This window comes from Sorex araneus, chromosome 2 (genome assembly GCF_027595985.1).
Source record: "Sorex araneus isolate mSorAra2 chromosome 2, mSorAra2.pri, whole genome shotgun sequence".
Classification (NCBI taxonomy): Eukaryota; Metazoa; Chordata; class Mammalia; order Eulipotyphla; family Soricidae; genus Sorex; species Sorex araneus.
Genome location: NC_073303.1, coordinates 73644771 through 73666024, shown reverse-complemented (window position 1 = coordinate 73666024; position 21254 = coordinate 73644771).

Here is a 21254-nt window from a genome sequence, read left to right as displayed (position 1 = left end):
TGGGGGCTCTTTCAGGGTCAGGGGAATAAGACCTGTTTATGTTACTGTTTTTGGCATATCAAATATGCCATGGGGAGCTTGCCAAGCAGGTAGCATGTTGGTTCACTCTATAGTGGTTGGCACTGTTGCCACCCCCTTGCCACGATGAGGCGGTGAACCATCAAGGGGGGGGGGCCTCCAAAAACGATTCCAAAAGGATTCAGCATGATCCACCATATCCACACGGTGACCAAGCTCATTGAGGTTTCGAGAGAATTCAAGATGCCACTCTGTCTAACGCTTATTGATTTAAAGAAGGCCTTTGATTCTGTTGAGACTGAAGCGGTCATCGAAGCCCTAGCCAAACAGGGCATTCAAATTCAGTACATCAGGATCCTTCGTGAGCTGTATTACGGATTCACCACCAGAATCTCACCATTCTACAAGGAATTCATCATCGACATAAAGAGAGGGGTTCGGCAGGGCGACGCCATTTCACTGAAACTCTTCAGTGCCACCCTTGAGAACCTCATGCGAGGACTGGAATGGGAAGGAATGGGAGCAAAGATAAATGGTCGGCAACTTCACCACCTCTTCACTGATGACATTGTTCTAATAACACCAAACATTAGCCAAGCTGCACGAACACTGGTCAACTTTGACCGTGAGTATGAAAGAGTCAGACTGTAGCTGAATCTCATCAAGACAATGTTCATAAGAAATGGACTAGTTTCTGACCTTCCATTTGCTCTCAACGGAACAAACATCTCCAAATGCAGCACATATGTGTACCTAAGTCGAGAACTCAACATGACAAATGATCTGGCAGCTGAGCTGCACAGGAGGAAGAGAGCAGCATGGAACGCCTTCAAGAGCATTGGAGAAGTTATTATGAGGACGAATAACCTCTGGCTCTGGGCACATCTTTTCAACTCCACCATTTCTTCCTGCACTAAAATACGCCTCAGAGACCTGGGCTCTACAGAAAAAGAATGAGAACACTATTCGGGTCTCCCAAAGAGGAATCGAGAGAGCTATGCTTGGATTATCACATTTCACTCAAGTGAGAGAAGGAATCCGGAGTTCCGATCTTTGTTGATGATTGAGAATCAGAGAAGCTGCCTCATTTGCCAAGGCATCGAAAATCAGATGGGCCAAACACGTGATGCAATTTAGAGACGACAGCTGATCTAGTGCTGTTACCGACTGGATTCCATGGGATGCCAAAAGAACGCATGGCCACCCACCTACGAGATGGTCAGACTTCTTCGTCAAGACCCTGAATGAATGGTTTGAGGCCTTTCTTGTTCCTGGGGAGAACAGACACCTTGGACTACACTAGCATGTGACAGGGATGAATGGAACCCACTAAAGAAAATTGATGAGTAACAGAATGATAAGTGACAAGTGACAATAATTTGTTTTGTATTTCTTCGCCTTCTGCATGTCATATTTTCCCAAATGTGTTAGAATATGCCACACATGTATCTAAGAATATTATTACATTTTGTAAGTTCAATGAACCTAGAGAATGCTCAGTATATTCATATCTGTAAAGCTGAGGCATATGAATTTGGTAAATTGGTATGTAAGCAGTTTGCTAATCTGGTAACTATTGGAATAATACTAGGAAGATAAAATGGTGAATGGGAGCAAAAGAGCATTACCATAATCGAGATGGGCAATATTCCTGATCATTTTAAAGAAGGGTTATTTGTTGTGAATTGGAGTAGTAGTCATGTGTAAATTTATTGTTGGGGATGTTTCCTATTGACTATTCCTTATAATTGTCCATGAGCTGCAATAAAATTCACGTGCTATATTCAGTTCAGTGAAGGCTCAAGGGAAATTGGAAGAGAACACAAACAGTAAGAAGCCTAGATACTCTTCAATAGCATTTCATAATTAGGAAATTTATATGTGTGTCATTTTAATTTAACAATTGTTCCTTTTGGAGTCTGTTATAAAAACCTGGGGTTAGGGGTCAGGGATATAGCCCTGTGGTAGATTTTTTGTCTTCCACGTTTGAGGACCTGGGTTCTATTCATCAAGAACAAATCAAAACAAAAAGGAAAACAAAGCACCTCACTAAGTCCTCCAAACAAACACAAATTTGCAGAAGTTTTGCTCATATATCCACACAATTTTCTTTGAAGTATAGTTGAAGGCCAAACACATTAACAAACGATTTCATTTTCAAAAAAATATAAGTTGAGTTATCCAAAGTTCAATGGGATACATTTCAAGCTCTATTGGATTGCTTTCTGGGTGATGTAGTTCTGGATCAAGTACACCGACAACAGAGATCACTCACACAGCTGCATGATGGATGGTGCCATTTTCAATCGACTGGTGACACTTCTCATTAATAATAAGACAATTAGAAAAGGATGGGGAGACAAAAAAGCAATTGTGGTTTTTATGGAGAGAACGCAACTCTAGCTATTTGAATCATTGCGTATTATTAAAAAGGGTAGATTTTCTTAGAACACGAATACAGCAGAAGTTTGCCAAGGCCTCCCAGCCTGCAGGGAAAATAGGGTCACCCGAACTATAAGGAAACGGCCAAACTGTAGAATCCCATTTCTCTTTCAAGACCAATCTGCCGGCTTAATGAGTTCCTCAGGACCCTCATCAAAGTGACTGGAAGGTTACATTTTCTTTTTTCTTTCTGTATTTATAGTTACCTACTTAGCTGATTATGTCCTAGATCAAGATTTGCTGCCCTCCAGCCAGAGAGGTAGTTCAGTGGTTAGGACTCTTGCGTGGAACTCTGTCAGCACAGCCGGTATATCCTGCCCTCCAAATAAGATTTTCTGCCCTGATATTCTTTTCTACTTTCATTGTTAGTATCCATAGTTGAATATAGAAACAGGTTTTGCATCTTTCTAGTCACCTCCACTGAAGTGGATCTACATATCCCTTTAGCTTTCATGTATTTTAATGATAACTCAAAGCAGAATTTTTTTTACAGATCATCTGTATTTATATATCTCTTGAGTATTAAATATATGTTTCTGTAACCTGTAAGACTTTACTTTCCAGTCCCATATCTTGATTAGCAATACAAGAATTTAAGATTAGTTTATCATATTTGCCTTCTTTTTTCAATTCTAATATGTGTTTAGAATCAGTTTGAAAAAGTCTATTCCCTTTATTATCGCTGAGTGACTTGTGCCTATCTAGTGCCTCACATTATTGATGCCTAGCAAGCTCCCTGTGGCATATTCAATATGTTAAATACAGTAACAATAGCGGGTCTCATTCTCCTGACCCTGAAAGAGCCTCCAATATGGCACCGTTTGGAAGGATGAGTAAGGAGAGGCTGCTAAAATCCCAAGGTTGGGATGAATGGAGACATTCCTCGTGCCCGCTTGTGCAAATTGATGAACAATGGGATGACAGTGATACAGTGATGTTGATGTCAGTTTTGGGATCAAGGATCGGTATCATAAAAACATATCCAATTTTTGTTCTTTTTCCAAGAAAAACTAAAATTTCCATATAGTATAACCAAAATCAGTCTAATGTTTTTTTTCAGTCAGGGCTTACTTCTGACTCTGAATTCAGGGATAACTCCTGTTGGGCTCCAGAAACTATATGTGGTACAGGAATCAAACCCGGATCAGTCACAAGCATGGCAAGAGCCTTTTCATGTTTCCTTACAGATATTTTCTAGAACACTTTAAGTTACAGTGATACAATTTATGCTGGTTACATCACAGTTTTAAAAATGATCATTTATCTACTATAGATATGTAGAGGACAAGTAGGATTATTTCCTTTGCCAGATGCGTTGTGTTGATAAATGCTATGCTCAGAATGAATATGTAATCAATAAGGTATGACTTTATGGTGTCTTCTCTGGGAAGAATTGATAATACAACAATCAGTAACATCTCCTCTAAGTTAAAATGTTATGTATTTTCGTAATATGTAAAACTTATGTTCATATTATGTGAAGCTATCTATAGATTTATCTGTAGATAATATCAAATTGTTAATTATTTTTAATAAAAAGCTAGAACAAATCATTCTAAAATTTGGATTCATACCGTGAATTAAGCACTTAACCTTACACGTTTGCAAAGAGAGTTCAATCCCTGGAACCCTATAGGATCACTCAAGCAGCACCAGGAGTGACCCTGAGCACAGAATCAGGAGTAAATTTTGATCATACTTGGGTGTGGCCCCCAAACAAAAAACAAACAAACAAAAAACACCAACTGGTTCTGAAATTTGTATGGAACCACAAAAGATTATCTTAAAGCTTCAAATTGATCTTGAGAAGGCAAAATGTGGAGTTATCGCAATAGTTAACTCGAACTATACAAAAAGCTACAGGAGTTATTATAAGATAGCATAAAACACACATATATCAAGGCAATGTAATAGATAACGCAGAAATAAGCTCACTCATATATGATTGATTTATTTATGATAGAGGAGGCAAATATATATAATAGGTATAGTCTCTTCAGTAACAGCATTGGCCAAACTGGATAGTTTAGTGCAAAATTTTTTTGTTATTTTTGTTTCTTTGTTTTTTGTTTGGGGGCCACATCAACTATGGAAGGCTACACCTGACAGTACTCAGGGCTTAGCCTGGCTCTGTGTTTAGGAATCACTGCTGGCAGTCCTCAGGGGACCATCTGAGTATGCTGGAGACTGAACTGGGGTTGGCATTATGCAAGTCAATTATCTTAATCCCTGTACTATCTCTCTGGCTCCAAGGATTAAATAGGACCCCTAATTTACACCATATAGAAAACTAATGCTAATTGGGTTAAAACTTCAAAAGATCAAAAGTTTGAAAACTCCTAGAAGAAAATATAAACAGTAAGCTCATTAGCAACGTTGTCATATTAAAAGAAATCTGACTCCAAATTCAAGGAAAAGTAGCAACCAAATAAGTGGAACATCAAAGTTCAAGTCTTCTTTACAGTAAAGGAAGCAATCAACAAAATCAAAGAGTCACCGACTGCATCAGAAAAGTCTCAGCTCATGCACCCGATAAGGGATTAACACCTAAGAGATATATATTTTTAAAAACTTATATGTCAATGACAAAAAAATCCAATTTCCCAAAAAAATAGGCATAAGATCTAAATAAATATTTTTCCAAATCATGCTTGTAAGTGTCTAACAGGCATAAAAAAAAAACCGTTCAACATTGCTAGTCAGGGGAATACAAAATTAAACATAGAGATATCACTTTTCACACGTCAGGATTAATGGTATAAGAATAACAGCCTGAGGCCTGGAGAAAGCGCCATAGCATAAATGCTTGCAGATGAGGCCATGAGTTCAGTCTGCAATTCAGTTCCTATCAAGGTCCCATTAGCTCTTGACCCTTAAGCACCACAAAAGAATGTGCAGTTTCTGGAGTGTCACAGATATGTGTGAACAACACAACTAACAGGTGTTACCTCAGGCGAGCATGTAAAATTTTTTTGAAAAGAAAGGCAAGAAGCCACAAAAGTGTTGGCGAAGATAAAGGGAACGCTTGGTAGGAATGTCAATTGATGAAGCCTTAATGGAGAACATTATGGATATTCCTCAACAAATTTAAAATAGGATTACCATCCCTGTCACTGTCATCCCATTGCTCATCAATTTGCTTGAGTGGGCACCTGTAATGTCTCCATTGTGAGACTTGTTGCTAGTGTTTTTGGCATATTGAATACGCCATGGGTAGCTTGCCAGGCTCTGCTGTCCAGACGAGATACTCTCGATAGTTTGCCAGGATCTCCGAGAGGGGCGGAGGAATCGAACCCAGGTCGGCCACGTGCAAGGCAAATGCCCTACCCACTGTGCTATCACTCCAGCCCAGGATTACCATATGCTTGAGAAATTGCATTCAAAACAAAACTAATGAAAATACAAATCTAAAAAAGATTTATATAGCCCTACATATATTGTAATGTGATTCAAAATTACAAAGATTTAGGATATACATATACATATATCTATATATATGAGGGAAAAATACCCAACCATAAAAAATAATTAAATTCTGCAATGTCACAACACTGCAATGTCACAACAGATATAGACCCTGATATATTAAGTACACGAAATAAAGCAAACAAGGACAAATACTATATAATTCCATTAATATGTGAAATTGAAACAAAAAACTTTTAAAAGTTATTGATGCATATTGATGATTATCAGAGGGGCTAGAATTTAAAGGGAGATTCATTAAGGGAATCAAGAAATGCAAGTTACAGTTATAAAGTAAGTCACAAATGTTATTCATAGTAAAAAAATATTGTCCGTAATATTTATTAAATTTGCCAACAGATGGTAACAGTACATGTTGTAATCTGTTCTCTCTGTATGCAAATCTTGAGTAACTATGTTGCATATTAAAACAAGTACAAAATACACTTATTTATAGTTATGTCAATTATACTTCAATAAAACTATTTATGTGTATTATTATTCAATTATTTAACAAGTTTACTGAAACCTCACATACCGAGTGCTTTTCTAAGCTGTGAAACGGTGGTGAGTTAGAAAATTTTGTTCTCAGGAGGCTGTTTTTCTGAATCAAGATAAACAGTAAACACAGATGACATTGGATAGTGGTAAACACCTTATTGACAATTAATTTAGATAACATGATAGACTAATTTAGGATGAATAATCCATGGAGTGTTTAGGAAAGGACTTTCTGAAGAATGCTATTTATTCCTAATGAGAAGTTCTAGTTATACAAAGTTTCATGGAAAATACAACAAAAACTGAGTAGAATTTTGGAAGTATTAAATAGATAGGATGAAATTTGAAGAGATTAACAATTTTGTCCCTGAAGGCAAAGCATTACGAGTAAATAAAATATTTTTAGGTTGTTCTGATGTTTTAACTTTCAATGTTATCTCATTGTTTGAATCACAAACCACTGTGAATAGTTCAGGAATCAACAGATTCAAAGAGTTTAGAAAGAGTACACTAAGAAAATTATGTCAGCAGAAAACCTGGATGTTGGCAAAATATATTCTTCTTTCTTTTGTTGGAAAAGATAGATGAAAACCTAAAATGCAGCATGATGAATTTGGTATTTTTATTTATTTATTTAGTATTTTTTTAATGAATGAATCACCGTGAGGGTTACAGATACAGCTTTACATATTCTCATGCTTGTGTTTCTGTCATAACTCAGCTTGAGTACCCATCCCTCCATCAGTGTCCATTCTCCACTGATGACCCCATCATCCCTCCCACACCCCCCTGCCCCAACCTTCCCCCCACCCCATCCTGCCTCTGTGGCAGGGCATTCCCTTTTGTTCTCTCTCTCCTTTTGGGTGTTGTGGTTAGCAATGGAGGTATTGGATGGCCATCGTGTTCGGTCTATTTAATGAATAGTCAGTGGGAATGTTGGAAACAGCTTCTGCTTGGAAACACAAAACTGTTTCTGAATTCTCTGGCCCAAGACGACTGCCAGATATGATTCTGAGATGCAGGTCCTAATCTTGGGATATGAAATAATATCCTTGGCATGTTGGTGTAAGAATCATAGAACAGGTATGTGAAATGTTAATATATTATCTAATACTTGTCAGTCAAGTCACAGCTATCATTACAGAGTACTTTCGACTTCCCTTATTGTCTTTTAAAGCACATTTTCTTTCCTCTAAAATGACTAAGATATTATTTCACTTGAAAGTAGGGTGATATTCTACTAGAAACTTTTCAAAATCTATGCTTCGTTTATTCCCCAAAAGTACATTATATACTCATTTGAGAAAACCATTTGCCACACTGCTACATACTTTCAAATGTTCAAATAAAGGGATCCCAGCTGCTTGCTTTATTTTCAAACAAGTACAAAGGAAACAGTAGAATTTTGGCTTTTTGGAATTTTCCTTTGAAAATTTTCACAACCATGTGTGGTTGGAATCTGGCATTTATCTTTTGCTTCCACTCTGGAAATTTATGCAGTTCTCTAGCTTTTGGTTTGGGTCACATAACTTGCAGTTCTTGGTCATAGTCTCTCACTGGTTAGAACCTCCTTCCAGTGTGAAAAAAACATATACCATAATGTTTCTACATAGCAGGGCTTTAAATTTTGTAACCATTTGTGGACAAGAAAAATTCACATAGCAAGATCCTTTAAGCATAATTAGAGCACTGAAAGTTACATTTAAAATTATTTTATGTGAATAACCAGATCTATGTGTATAATATGTCCATAAGTTGAATGAATTTTGTAACCATCGATTTTTGTAAGCATAAAAAATGTATTATGCATTTCCTATATACCAGCTTCCAAGTGTCCATATAAGTCCTGCCAAATTTTAAATCTGTTTAAAAAAATTTGCCTTAAGGACCTTCAAAATCATCTTTTAAGGAGCATATTGGTGATTTGACTTGATACCAGATACATTTCTTGCCCTATCAGTCCTTATCTGAATCCCAGAAGCTTCCATAACTTAAGAAGAAATGTGATTTTGGGAAGAAGCTTCTAAAGACCTAAACCTAGTAGATTCTTTCCCTTTTCTCTTCCCCTTCCTTTCTTTCTCATTTCCCTCCATTTCTCTTTTCCCATTTTTTCTTATTTCACATATATATGTAATATATGGGCTGGAGCGATAGCACAGTGGTAGGGCGTTCGCCTTTCACACAGCTGACCCATGTTCGATTCCTCCACCCCTCTCGCAGAGCTTGGCAAGCTACCAAGAGTATTGAGCCCGTATGGCAGAGCCTGGCAAGCTACCCATGCGTATTGGATATGCCAAAAACAGTAACAATAAGTCTTTCAATGAGAGACGTTACTGGTGCCCACTCGAACAAATCGATGAGCAACAGGATGACAGTGACAGTGATGTAATATATATGTGTATATTGCCAAAAATTGATAAATGTTTCTAATAACATATATTTTTATATATTTTGCTAAAATATCAACTTCTAATATTGTCACTGGAAGTTTTTTCTTCTTTTTAGTTCTTTTGCTTATATCTTGACTACAAATTTCTGAAAGCTGAATTTTGTATTTTGATCTCCTCTTAGGATCTCTTGTGGGCTTTTAATTTCACAGTCAACTAGGACTAATACTGATCCTTACTGTCTTACACCTTGATGTTAACCACATCCCTGCCTATGCAAACAGTGTTGCCTCTGACTAACATAATTTTAAGAATCAAAATATTGTCCTGTGAGCCCTAAGTCAGATATATTTTAATTTGATTGACAGAATGATGCCTGTGATGTGTAATAATTTCTAGCTTCAATGCTTTCTATTTTTCATTCCACATCCACATCAAATTCCAACTGTATACCAGGCACTATGATATGCCCTAGAATATGAAAAAAATTAGGAGACTGGCATCAACAAGCTGTCAGCAGTAGTGTCCAGTACCTGCTACTGACCAATTGTATCACCCTGACCACATTCCTTGCAGTATGACAACAATACTAGCAGTGCTGTGCCTCAGGGGTTGAGGATTCAGTAATGTAGGCCTGTACAATGGTTATCAGTCCATAGGCTATTCTGTGAACAAAGCCTGTTCTGTGCCCTCTCACGCCTTTTTATTATGTCTCGATTCTTGACCTTTACCCGGCACATAGCTAGTCTGCTAAAATTAGGCATAGATGGTACCTATTTAAAAGTAATTACAAGGATCACAAAAACCATTAAATGATAAATTGAAAATAATCTGGTTCTCCTGGTTCACAAAGTTTATTTTTTAGAGGTTTTTTTTTCTGGTTGCTGTTGTTGTTGTTGGTTTTTTTTTTTTCGGTTTTGTTTTGGGGTCACATCGAAGATACTCAAGGCTTACTTCTGGATATTCACTCAGGAATTACTCTAGCAGTGCTTGGGAGACCCTATGAGAGGGCAGGGATATAAACAGGGTAGGCTGCGTGCAGGGCTAGCGCCCTACCTACATACTATCTCTCTAGCTCAGTGTATTATAGATTTTTAAAAAATGTGAACAGGACTGGGCACATAACTCAAACCACTTTGTTACCTGTAACTCTAGAACACTGCCAGGAGTGGCCCGCAGGCCCCCAAGTACCACGGAGCCCAGCAATTCCACGTCTGCAGGTTCTAGCGCTGAAGCACCTGGCCTGGTCAGCCAATTCTCACAAGTGGCTTCTGGTTCACTTGAGAACCAACTGTTTGGGATCCCCTTCACCTCCAAAGGGCTACAAAATTTTTAAATGTGCGTAGGCTTTTCAGCCTCACATTTTTGCTTTACGTAGTAATGAGGACAAGTCAAAAAGACTATCACTTATGGATCGTAAAGGATACTTTGGGCTGAGCCGCATAATGTACCATCATGTGAGTCCCCATATGTTTATACTGCTTTGCCGACACTTTCACATCTTACAACACAATGAGATCTTTAGTTTTATTTTCAAGAATTATTTTTATTATTATTTTTGGCTTTAGTAACACTTTTTGGGTCACACCCGGCAATGCCCAAGGGTTACTCCTGGCTCGGCACTCTGTTAATGAAAAAGTTATATTTTCATTAACATTTATGGTTTGTTGGGGGATGCTCTGCCACGCTTAGGGCTTCCTCCTGCCTCTGTGCTCAGGGATCACATCTGACAATGCTTGGAGAACCATACACGGTGCCAGGGATAGAGCATAGATTGGCATACAAGCAAGGCAAGAACCTTGCCTACTGTAAATCTCTCTGGCTTCATGGTTTTGATGCACAAAGTTTCTACACCTCAGCACCAACAAAATGCCCCAAACTGTCTGTCACTGTCCTTTTGTTACTCTTAATCCCTCTTCAACCCCCCCTCCAGTCTCCCTCCATCCCCAGTGGACAATCTCACTTTTGTAATCCAAGGTCAAGGGATTTTGAGATTATAAATTAGTAGTTTAGGCAATGGTTAGTACTTGACTGAACATAATTTAGCAAGTTAAAATAGTTCATATTATTAATAAGGATGAATTCTTATGATCCAAATGTATTACCAAAGTTTTATATACCAAGCAATAATTATTTTATTAACCAAGCAATAATTATTTTATTAACATGCTAAATGATTAACAGCTAACAGTTATCACCATAGAATGGGCATTTAAGATACAGATATCGAAGATTAAGTTTCAGAGAAAGTTTAAGTCTTCAAGCAACTGCCCATTTAACAAAAAATACCAGAGTATCATTATACATTTATACATTACATATTACATTACATTATATTATATATATACATTACCTTATGCATTTATAGATGTGTAAACATCTACTACTAAAGAACTGAGAGTTTACTCTCTTTGCAATGTGTTGTGGTCATTGAATTGTCTTCATATATTTAGTAGATACTATATAAACACAGACAGCTCAGTTAACTAAAAAAACAAGATGTAAAAATATCTTGTTTTACATCACAGGGAAGCATATAAGAATTTGTTCAAAAAATAAGAAGAAAGAATTTTTTCCTTGCATTATCAAAATAATTTTTTAAAATTTTATTTAAAAAATTTTTACCTTATGGGGCTGGAGCAATAGCACAGTGGGTAGGGCATTTGCCTTGCACGTGGCCGACCTGGGTTCAATTCCCAGCATCCCATATGTTTCCCCAAGCACTGCCCGGGGTAATTCCTGAGTGCAGAGCCAGGAGTAACCCTTGAGCATCGCCAGGTGTGACCCAAAAAGTGAAAAAAAATTTTTTCCCTTATTAAAGCAACATGATTCTAAAGCCATTTTTATTGTGGTACCAGGATTTACAATACAATTTTGTATTTATTTATCTATTTTTATTTATTTTTTGGATTTTGAGGCATACCTAGCAGTGCTCAGGGCTTTCTCTTGGTTCTGTGCTGAGGGATCATTCCTGGCAACCTAGGGATCAAATCTGGGTTGGTTACAGGCAAGGCAACCATCCTTCCTACTGTACTATTGCTTTGGTTATTATCTCAACTTTGTACCAAATGAAACATCTAATTGATTTTTCTTAAATTAACTGTTCCTTTTCATTTCTTTGATGTTGTGTAGACAACCACAGACATTTTCAGTTAAGAGTCTGAAAACATTTAAAGTTATGTGTACTTGGTATGCCTCATAGGGACAGGATTTGTGACAAGTAGTGAGTAAAAGACCAGTAGAATGGGAAGAGTCATCTCTTACTTGCAACTTTATGGGAAGTCAGATCCTTGAAGTCAAAAAACAGCAAACTGATATGAGAAAAGTATGATGCTCATTGTGTCATGAATTGTGTGTCTCCTGTATTCTTTTTTCTTTCTTGCCAATTTAGTTTGTTATAACTATGAAACTCTTTTAACATACATTGTAATTCTTTTAATTTTAGGTCATTTTAATTACTCAATATACATTTCCTATAGCATGAAGTGAGTGATTTTTAAAGAGAGTTTTGTTTCTCTACCTCAAAATTATTAGTTTGCTAAATTTAAGATCTATTTCATTGAATATTTATTTAATAATCTTTTCAACATCTATTTCTTATTCTAGAAAACTCTCATTGAACATTTCTATATTAAATTCCCATAATATGATATTTGGGGTTGGAAAATCAAGAAAGGGGGAAAAGGGAGTTATGATTCATGTATTGGGCAATTTTTCACCCAGAATAAAAGGAACAACATATAATATTTAGGTATATTTACAAAGGTTATGATTTATTTATTAATTAGAAAAAAATCATGTTCCATGTCTGCCATGTACTGACCACTGTGAGTTTCTGGGAATACAGCCATAAAGAAAGCAGGCATCATCCAGGTCTTCACAGTTTGAAGGGACTGGCAATATTTGCTAAGATATGAACTTTCACTGTGGGTTAGACAGTTTGTAACTAGTATAGGAGATCATGCCTCTAGATGCTGGCCATTTAATGAAGAAGGTGTACCTGAAATGACTATGTGTTGCAGGAAAAGCACTAGAAGAATTTTAGGCATTACATTACAGAAGGACCAAAGCAAAGCTAAGTAAATTACAGGCATCATTCTATTTTTTAATCATAAACAAAAGAGTAGATATCACAAGAGATATCCCACAGAAATTCAAAGGATCATCAGGGATCACTTTAAAAATCTTGATGCGATAAAATTGGAGAACCTAGAACAAATGGATAACATTTTGGACTCCAAGTTTGACCTGAGGAGAAATAGAGCAGCTGAATGGACTATCACAGAAATTGGAATGGCTACCAAAAATCTTCCCTCCAAGAAAATCCAAGGCCCAGATGGGTGTACTTCTGAGTTCTTCCAAACCCTTAAAGAAAAACCTACAACTAATACTTTTTAGGCTCTTTCAAGACATTGAAGAAACGAATTCTTCCAAAGAATTTCTATGAGGCAAACATTATTCTTATATCAAAAGCTGACGAAGACATCATGAAAAAGGTAAATTATAGGCCTTTACTCCTAATGAAAATAGATGAAAAAATACTCAGACTTTCTCTTAAAAATAAACTTCATGAGGATTCCTGTTACCAATGGGAATGTACAGAGTGACACTCTAAAAGAATTGAGAAAAAAGAATGTAGTCTGGAAAGTTGGTGTAAATTCATTTTTACCAACTGTACAAATCTGCTTAAACCCATATATAGTGGTTGTGTATTTAATTCCTATATTTTGTTGATGAATTAACACCTATATAATCAACTGTCATTTGTTAGAGAAAAATATAAAAAGGAAGACATTAACAACTCACAGTAAATAAATGATAAATAAATCATTATATCACTGTATCACTGTCATCCCATTGTTCGTTGATTTACTTGAGCGGACACCAGCATCGTCTCCATTTCTCCTAGCCCTGAGATTTTAGCAACTTCTCCTTACTCATCTTTCCCAACAATTGGAGGTTCTTTCAGGGTCAGGGGAATGAGACCTATCGTTACTGTTTTTGGCATATCAAATATGCCGTGGGTAGCTTGCCAGGCTCTGCCTGTGCAGGTGGAATACTCTTGGTAGCTTGCCGGACTCTCTGAGAGGGTCAGAGGAATAGAACCTGGGTTGGCCTCAAGCAAGGCAAATGCCCTACCCGCTGTGCTATTGCTCCAGCCCATCAAGAATTATAATAAATACTATTTTTGAATAGCACTGCTAGGAGATACTAATTCCAGATGCAGGCAGCACATAAACTCATGATTTGTTGCCTACTGTCTGAACTCCATCAAACATGGTGTGATAATTATGAAAAACGGGTAGGAAGTGTCTTATAATGTGTCTTCCGGCTGTGGTCTGGAAAGGGGCCGGGAGCGTGGCACCAGCTGGGTAGTGGAGGTCAGCTGCCGGGGCTGGGTCCCGTGGGGCGGGAAGGGTTCTCATCCACCCCCTTCTGGAGCGACCCAAGTGAAACCAGCCTGGCAAGGAGTTCTATTATGAATAAATAGATGTTAAAATAGAGGAAGTTGTTGTGTATAAAAAGAAGGAACTAGATAAGGAAATTTAGGGACTTAGGAAAGAGTCAGTTTTTCAAAGAAGGAATAATATTAAGAAATTTAGGAAGGAGTTATAGTTTTGTTCACAACATGAGTTCCATGATGTGTGTTTTGGGAAAATCACAGTATTTTGTGGTTTATCACAATTGGAGCTCCCTGAAAACACTGTCCTGAGATGGAAAATTTTATGCAGATTTTTTTTTAGAGTTGAAGTCTTTTAAAAGAATAAGAAGAGAAAGCTAGAGAAATGGATCTGTAATGATGTGGTTTCAGTCAAGGACTTGGTCAATTCTCCATAAAGTTCTGAAGTTAAGGAGACAGCAGAGATCACCTAAATGAAGGTAACTGGATCAGGCTTTTATTGTTCAGTCCAAGTCAATCATTGGCAACTTGGGATCATGTGGCAGAGGAATAATCTCTGGGGAGGCAGGTTGTTGAAAGACGAATAACCTCAGGTGAGGCAGTTGCTCCTTATGAAGGACACATCTGGGAGCTATCAGCAATGTTTCAATCCTATTTGGTCAAGTCGGAATAATTCAATGCCGAAGAGTTTCCTTTTAGTCTTTCCTTTGCTAACTGTGGGCAGCCATGGAAATTATTTTTAGAAGATTGGTTGACATACATTTATTTTAGTTTTATAAAGTTAGTTTTAGTAGCAATGGAAAATTAGTTCAGTGATAGATGCTGACATATGGGAGTGAAAATAGTGTAAGCCCAGTTCAAAACACACTTAGGTCTAAATTAAACCTTTAAGAAAATTTCCCAAATCTGTTCAAGCTGAACAATCATTCTTCCATCAATCTTCTATAACATTTTACTTATATCCATATTGGCTCCAACCCCTATCTGAATTATGTCATCTGTAGTTGCTTCTGTTTATGTCTCCATGTTGACTCTTAGTTCCTCTGAGGCAGTTGCCCTCTACTCTTGTTTGTATTGTCCAGGACACCAGCATGGTATCAGGAATATAAGAGGCATTAGATAAAAGTGTTTAGAATTTTAAATTTCAAGGGAGCAACGATAAGCTTCTAAAATTAGGTCAATAGCAGGAGGCATGAGGAAAATGGCACTGGTGAAGGAGATTCTGAGAATATAGAATATGAGGAATATCTTTCAGAATTATGGCATCATTTTCATAAATTATTTTAATATAAAACATACTGAAATATAGCTATAAGGGTTTATTTATTTTAATTACATCAAAACATTAATTTTTATTTTTTATTAATTTATAATTAGTCTATTACATCATAGAATTTTAGAGGTATAGCTCAAGACCGCTGTATGCATGTAAATTTCACCTCACCCAACACTAAAATTCCAGTGTCTTCCTGCCATCCAAAACCTCCTTTGATGCTTTCTCTCATCATCAATTTCCATGTAATTACACCATAGGTTTCACTGAGTCCAGGAATTATTTTTGTTGCCTTCTGTGAGTTCATTTACTTTAATTATTTCCATTCCCCATATACATAAAATCATCTGACAATTGTCTTTCCCTTTCTTGTTTCACTTGTCATTATTACCTCAAATTCTGTATTTTCTATATCAGATAGCATAAGTTCATCTTTTTTTTGGGGGGGTAACTAAACCACTTAGTTTATTTAAATGCTCAAGTTATTTTCCATTTCATTGGCAGTTTTCGGAGTATGGATGGGTAGAGCTATGGAAAGTCTATCTGTGGTGTCAAATCACAGGATTTGAAAAATCTACATGAAATGCCAGGAACACTCTAGGTTAAAAAAGCAATAGTTCAGAATATATTAGCACTATAGCACTGTCATCCCATTGTTCATTGATTTGCTCTAGTGGGCACCAGTAACATCTCCATTGTAAGACTTGTTACTGTTTTTGGCATATCGAATACACCACAGGTAGCTTGCCAGGCTCTGCCTGTGGGCGGGATACTCTTGATAGCTTGCCAGTCTCTCTGAGAGGGACAGAGGAATTGAACCCAGGTCGGCCAGATGCAAGGCAAACACCCTACCTGCTGTGCTATTGCTCTAGTCCCAGAATATATTAATATTTGAAAAATATTATTAAAACACCTAGTGATTTTCATATCTGGAAACAACATAGCTGGTGGAGTAGCAGTGGGGGTGAGTGAAGGGGTTAATAGCAAGTGAAATGAAAGGATATGATGTTTAGCGCTAAAAGGGATGATCAAGTCATATTGACAAACCAGGTGCTGGAGGTTGATTTTTTATATTTAGTGTGTGTTTCTGACAAAAAAAAATTTAAAATAATTTGAAAAACACGGTGGAAAAAAGTAAAGTCAACTTCAGTTATGAATTTTCAGCAGCTACAAACCTAACCTTTCTACTTGAGGGTCCTCTGATGATTTCCATCAAGTTGTTCTATTATTATTATTTTTTTATTAATTAGTGAATCACCATGAGGGTACAGTAACAGATTTACACATTTTCATACTTGTGTTTCCCTCATACAATGTTCGAGCACTTCTTCCTCTACCAGTGTCCATTCTCCACCACTAGTGAACCCAGTATCCCTCCCACCTCCCAATCCCATTTCTCCTCCCTCCGCCCCTCCCCCGCCTTTGTGGCAGGGCATTCCCTTTTGTTCTCTCTTTCTCTCCTTTTGGGTGTTGTGGTCTGAAATAGGGGTATTGAGTGGCCATCGTGTTCAATCTATAGTCTACTTTCAGCATGTATCTCCCCTCCCGAGTGGGTCCTCCAACCAGAGCTTACTTTATGTTCCCCTCTCTATCTGAACTGCCTTTTCCCCCAGCATGTGAGACCAGCTTCCAAGCCATGGAGCCAAACTCCTGGTACTTATTTCTATTGTTCTTGGGTGTTAGTCTCCTACTCTGTTATTTTATATTCCACAGATGAGCTCAATCTTTCTATGTCTGTCTCTCTGACTCATTTCGCTTATCATGATACTTTCCATGTTGATCCTCTTATACACAAAGTTCATGACTTCAATTTTTCTAACAGCTGCATAGTATTCCATTGTATAGATGTACCAAAGTTTCTTTAACCAGTCATCTGTTCTCAGGCACTTGGGTTTTTTTCCAGGTTCTGTCTATTGTAAACAGTGCTGCGAATTTATTTATTTATTTATTTATTTATCTATTTATTTATTTATTTATTTTTAGTGACACAGTGACTTTTTAAATGACCTTAAGAAAAAGCCTAGGGGTATTAATATTCTATCTCATATATACGTAGTAGCTTCTTTACCCTCATCCCTTTAAGAACATACAGGTTGGTTCCACATTGAGTTTCTCATGAATCATTCTACTGTAAACATACAGGTCCACAAAATTTTTTGGCTCAGTGTTTTCATATCTGTATTATAAAGGACTAGGAATAGTATCACTGAATCATATGCTATTTTCATTTCAAAATGATTGGAAACAATGAATGTAGTGAGAATTCACAGAGAAAACCACCCTGGTGCACAAGTGGTGGAAATTTAAATTAGTGATGCCTCTGTGGAAAATGATAGACAGGATCCTTTATAAAAATAGAGTTCATTTTATTTGTACACATATTGCAGGCATTTTTCTAGACCATTTCTTTAATCACTTTTCTCTTTATGTAAGTTTCTTAGTTTCTAAATTATATTAAATTTAAAAAGGTAAGTTTCAGGTTACTTTTGCCCTTTAAATGAATTTTGTTCTGTTTTATATTTAAAGGTTAGGATCTAAGGATTTAAAGTTCACGTTAGTAAAAAATTTGATAAAATGAGCTATCTTTCAGACCACACACATTCCAAGTGGATGCTCTTAATTATTTCTGGCTCTACACTCAGTGATCACTCCTGGCGATGCTCAGGGAACCATAGGTGATGTTGGGAATTCAGCCACATGCCAGAGAAGCACCTTAACCCCAGTACTCTGTCTCTAACCCTGGAGTAAATCTTAAACTGTGTAAGGTTGTTGGAGAGATAACACAAAGGTGAGATGCTTGTCTTGGATACAGCCAACTGAGGTTCAGTTCCCAGCACTGCATGTGGTTTCATGCCCTACCACGACAGGAGTGATCTCTAATCACAGGGTCAAGAGTAAAGCCTAATTGTGGGTGACCCCCGGCCCATATGTGTAGGATTGCATTCTCTGTTAGTCCTGAGAATGCAATTCTCAGATCTAAGTGAGTTTACAGACCCAGTGAATAAATATATACTCCTAGAATAAATATATACTCAAAAAGGGATGCTTCCATATCACCACAAATAAAGTAAGCTTTTACTTCTCTTCATTTCTCAACTTGGGGCTTTATTTCAAGGGAAATATAGGTAAAAGTCATATGTGGGTGCCACACCATGAGAGTAGGGGCATAAAAGGATAAAACATAGGGTCACAGGGAGGAAATAAGATTGCTAGAAAGAAGGTGGGGACAGTATGAGAAAGATTATTTGAATTAAGCAGCAAGTAGTTCTATGAAGAAAGGGAAAGAATAGAAAGAAGGGAACATATGGGGTAATGGGCAACTAAAGAAATGAATAGTTGCTATTTTTCTATTTATAATCTTAAATCTCCTTTTGTTTGTAGGCATCTCTAATGGATAGAGCTTAGAGAAAAGGACTCTTGAAAAGCCCCGTGAAAAGAAATATTTTGTCTTGTTGCTCTTGATAATGAAAGCCTTGATATGTTAACAACACTTGTTTCTCCCGTGGCAACACTGCATCCTAAGTAAGTGAACCAGCCATAATCAAGTTTCATTTGTCTCTTACTAACTGAAGCTGTCTGATATGCCAAGTATAGTAGAATTGTTCCAGACATCACAGCAACTAAAACTACAACCTCCTGGGATTTATGGGAACGGTGGGAGTTATCTGACCTGTAGACATTTTCTCTTTCTCTGTAAACTTCCATTTCTCCTATTCTCAGCACTGAGGCTTACTCATTTTTCCTTCTACCAAATTTGTATTCTCTTGAGATTTCAACAGAGTAAATCAATTTGGCTATCCTAGGTACAAGAAAATGCAGTGAATGCATTTTCAATTATAGTGTTTTAAGCTTCCTCACTCATCATTATTTTAGGTTTTCATATTCTATTACCTGGTTAAAAGTTTCATTCATTAAGGTCTCCAATATGCTTTATCGTTTTGTTCTTTTAATTATCCAACAAAAATGTGGCATGCTCTCACAAAGGAATAGAAAATAAATACACCTCTCATTATTTACCATATTTAACTTAGTGATTTTTTTTGTGGGGGGGTCACACCTGGTGATGCACAGGGGTTACTCCTGGCTCTGCACTCAGGAATTACCCCTGGTGTTGCTCAGGGGACCATATAGGATGCTGGGAATCAAACCCAGGTCAGCGGGTGCAAGGCAAATGCTATTGCTCCAGCCCAAACATAGTGATCTTAAGACATTCTCTTATAACCCAAAATACACTTACTCTCCTCTCAAAGGATCCGGCCATAATTTGATCAATTACTGAATCACTCCAAATCCCAGGTCTTCAGTTTTTCAGAAATATACACATATGAGCTTCTGATTCTTTTCATAAATACACATTAATTTTGCCAAGGAAAATTAGGGCTTATTTACTTTGAATGTATAAGTTTGTATATGCTTCCATCAAATTTTCCTAGATATGTGGCAATATGAAAATATGCTAGGCAAGAGATTCAAACTACTAAGGTGTTCCCACTGTAAATAATCATCACATATTATAACCAAATCACATCATAACTAAAGCAGCAACATTAGTAGATGTTAGCAACATGTCCTCAGTTAACAATATCTATGGGTTCTTAAAAACCTCAACCTTAAGCATTGTACAACTAAATCTGGTTCGTGAATAATGTGGACAGTGTATAATTCTGTTAGTCTAATGTTTTTTCTCATCAATATTACAAACTTGACAAAAGAAATTATTTTATCTGAGGGTCTCTCCACAGCAGCGCTATTGTGATTCTGTTTGTTTAGTACAGTGTAGGTAGAAGGATCGGCAGGGCCACTTTTGTTTCAGTCTGACTAAATGCTGTCAATCACTGTATTACGATATCGCTGTCATCCCCTTGCTCTTCAATTTGCTCCAGCGGGCACCAGCAACATCTCCATTATAAGACTTGTTGTTACTGTTTTTGGCATATCAAATATGTCATGGGTGGCTTGCCAGGCTCTGCCGTGTGGGTGAGATACTCTTGGTAGCTTGCCGGGTTCTCTGAGAGGGGCGAAGAAATCGAACCAAGGTCGGCAGCATGCAAGGCAAACGCCCTACCGCTGTGCTATTGCTCTAGCTGTCAATGTCTGATTCAATTTTGATTTCTAATTTTGATGGCATTACAAGAAAACCTAGAATATAGACATGTTAAAAATGTCAAAGGGACATTTAAGTTAGTGTTTTTTGTTAGCTGTAAACTTTCTTATTAAAATAGTTTTTATATTTTTTCTAAGTAAAATTAAAAAACTTAATGTTCTGCCATATGGTACAATTTGCAAGTGTATGTGTTAGCCCTTTCTGCTTATCCTATCTAATAAGCAAAGAAACTAAAAAATTGTACTGAATCTGAAGTTCAGATATTCTCATCCCAAGATTAGGACTCTAGGTTCCTGCCAAATACTACCCTGCTTGAATTTATGACCTTTTGATGCCATACAACATTTCCTTTTGAGAATTTTGCTTGAAATTCAGACTCTGATCTTTTTATAACTAGCTGACCCATGAAATTTGAAAGAGATAAAGTTCCAGTAAAGCCTAAAGATTATGCCTATGGTCAACTAATACAACATATGGGAGACAAACACACACACACACACACACACACACACACACACACACAAAGACTATGTGTATTTCCAAGAAAATCTAGTTTCTGTTTTGATAACAACAGTATCTTTTTAGCTCAGTTACCAGCTATCAAAACATTCACAGCCAGCTAAATCCTGTCCATTTTGGAGAAATAAATTCTAGTGTAATTGA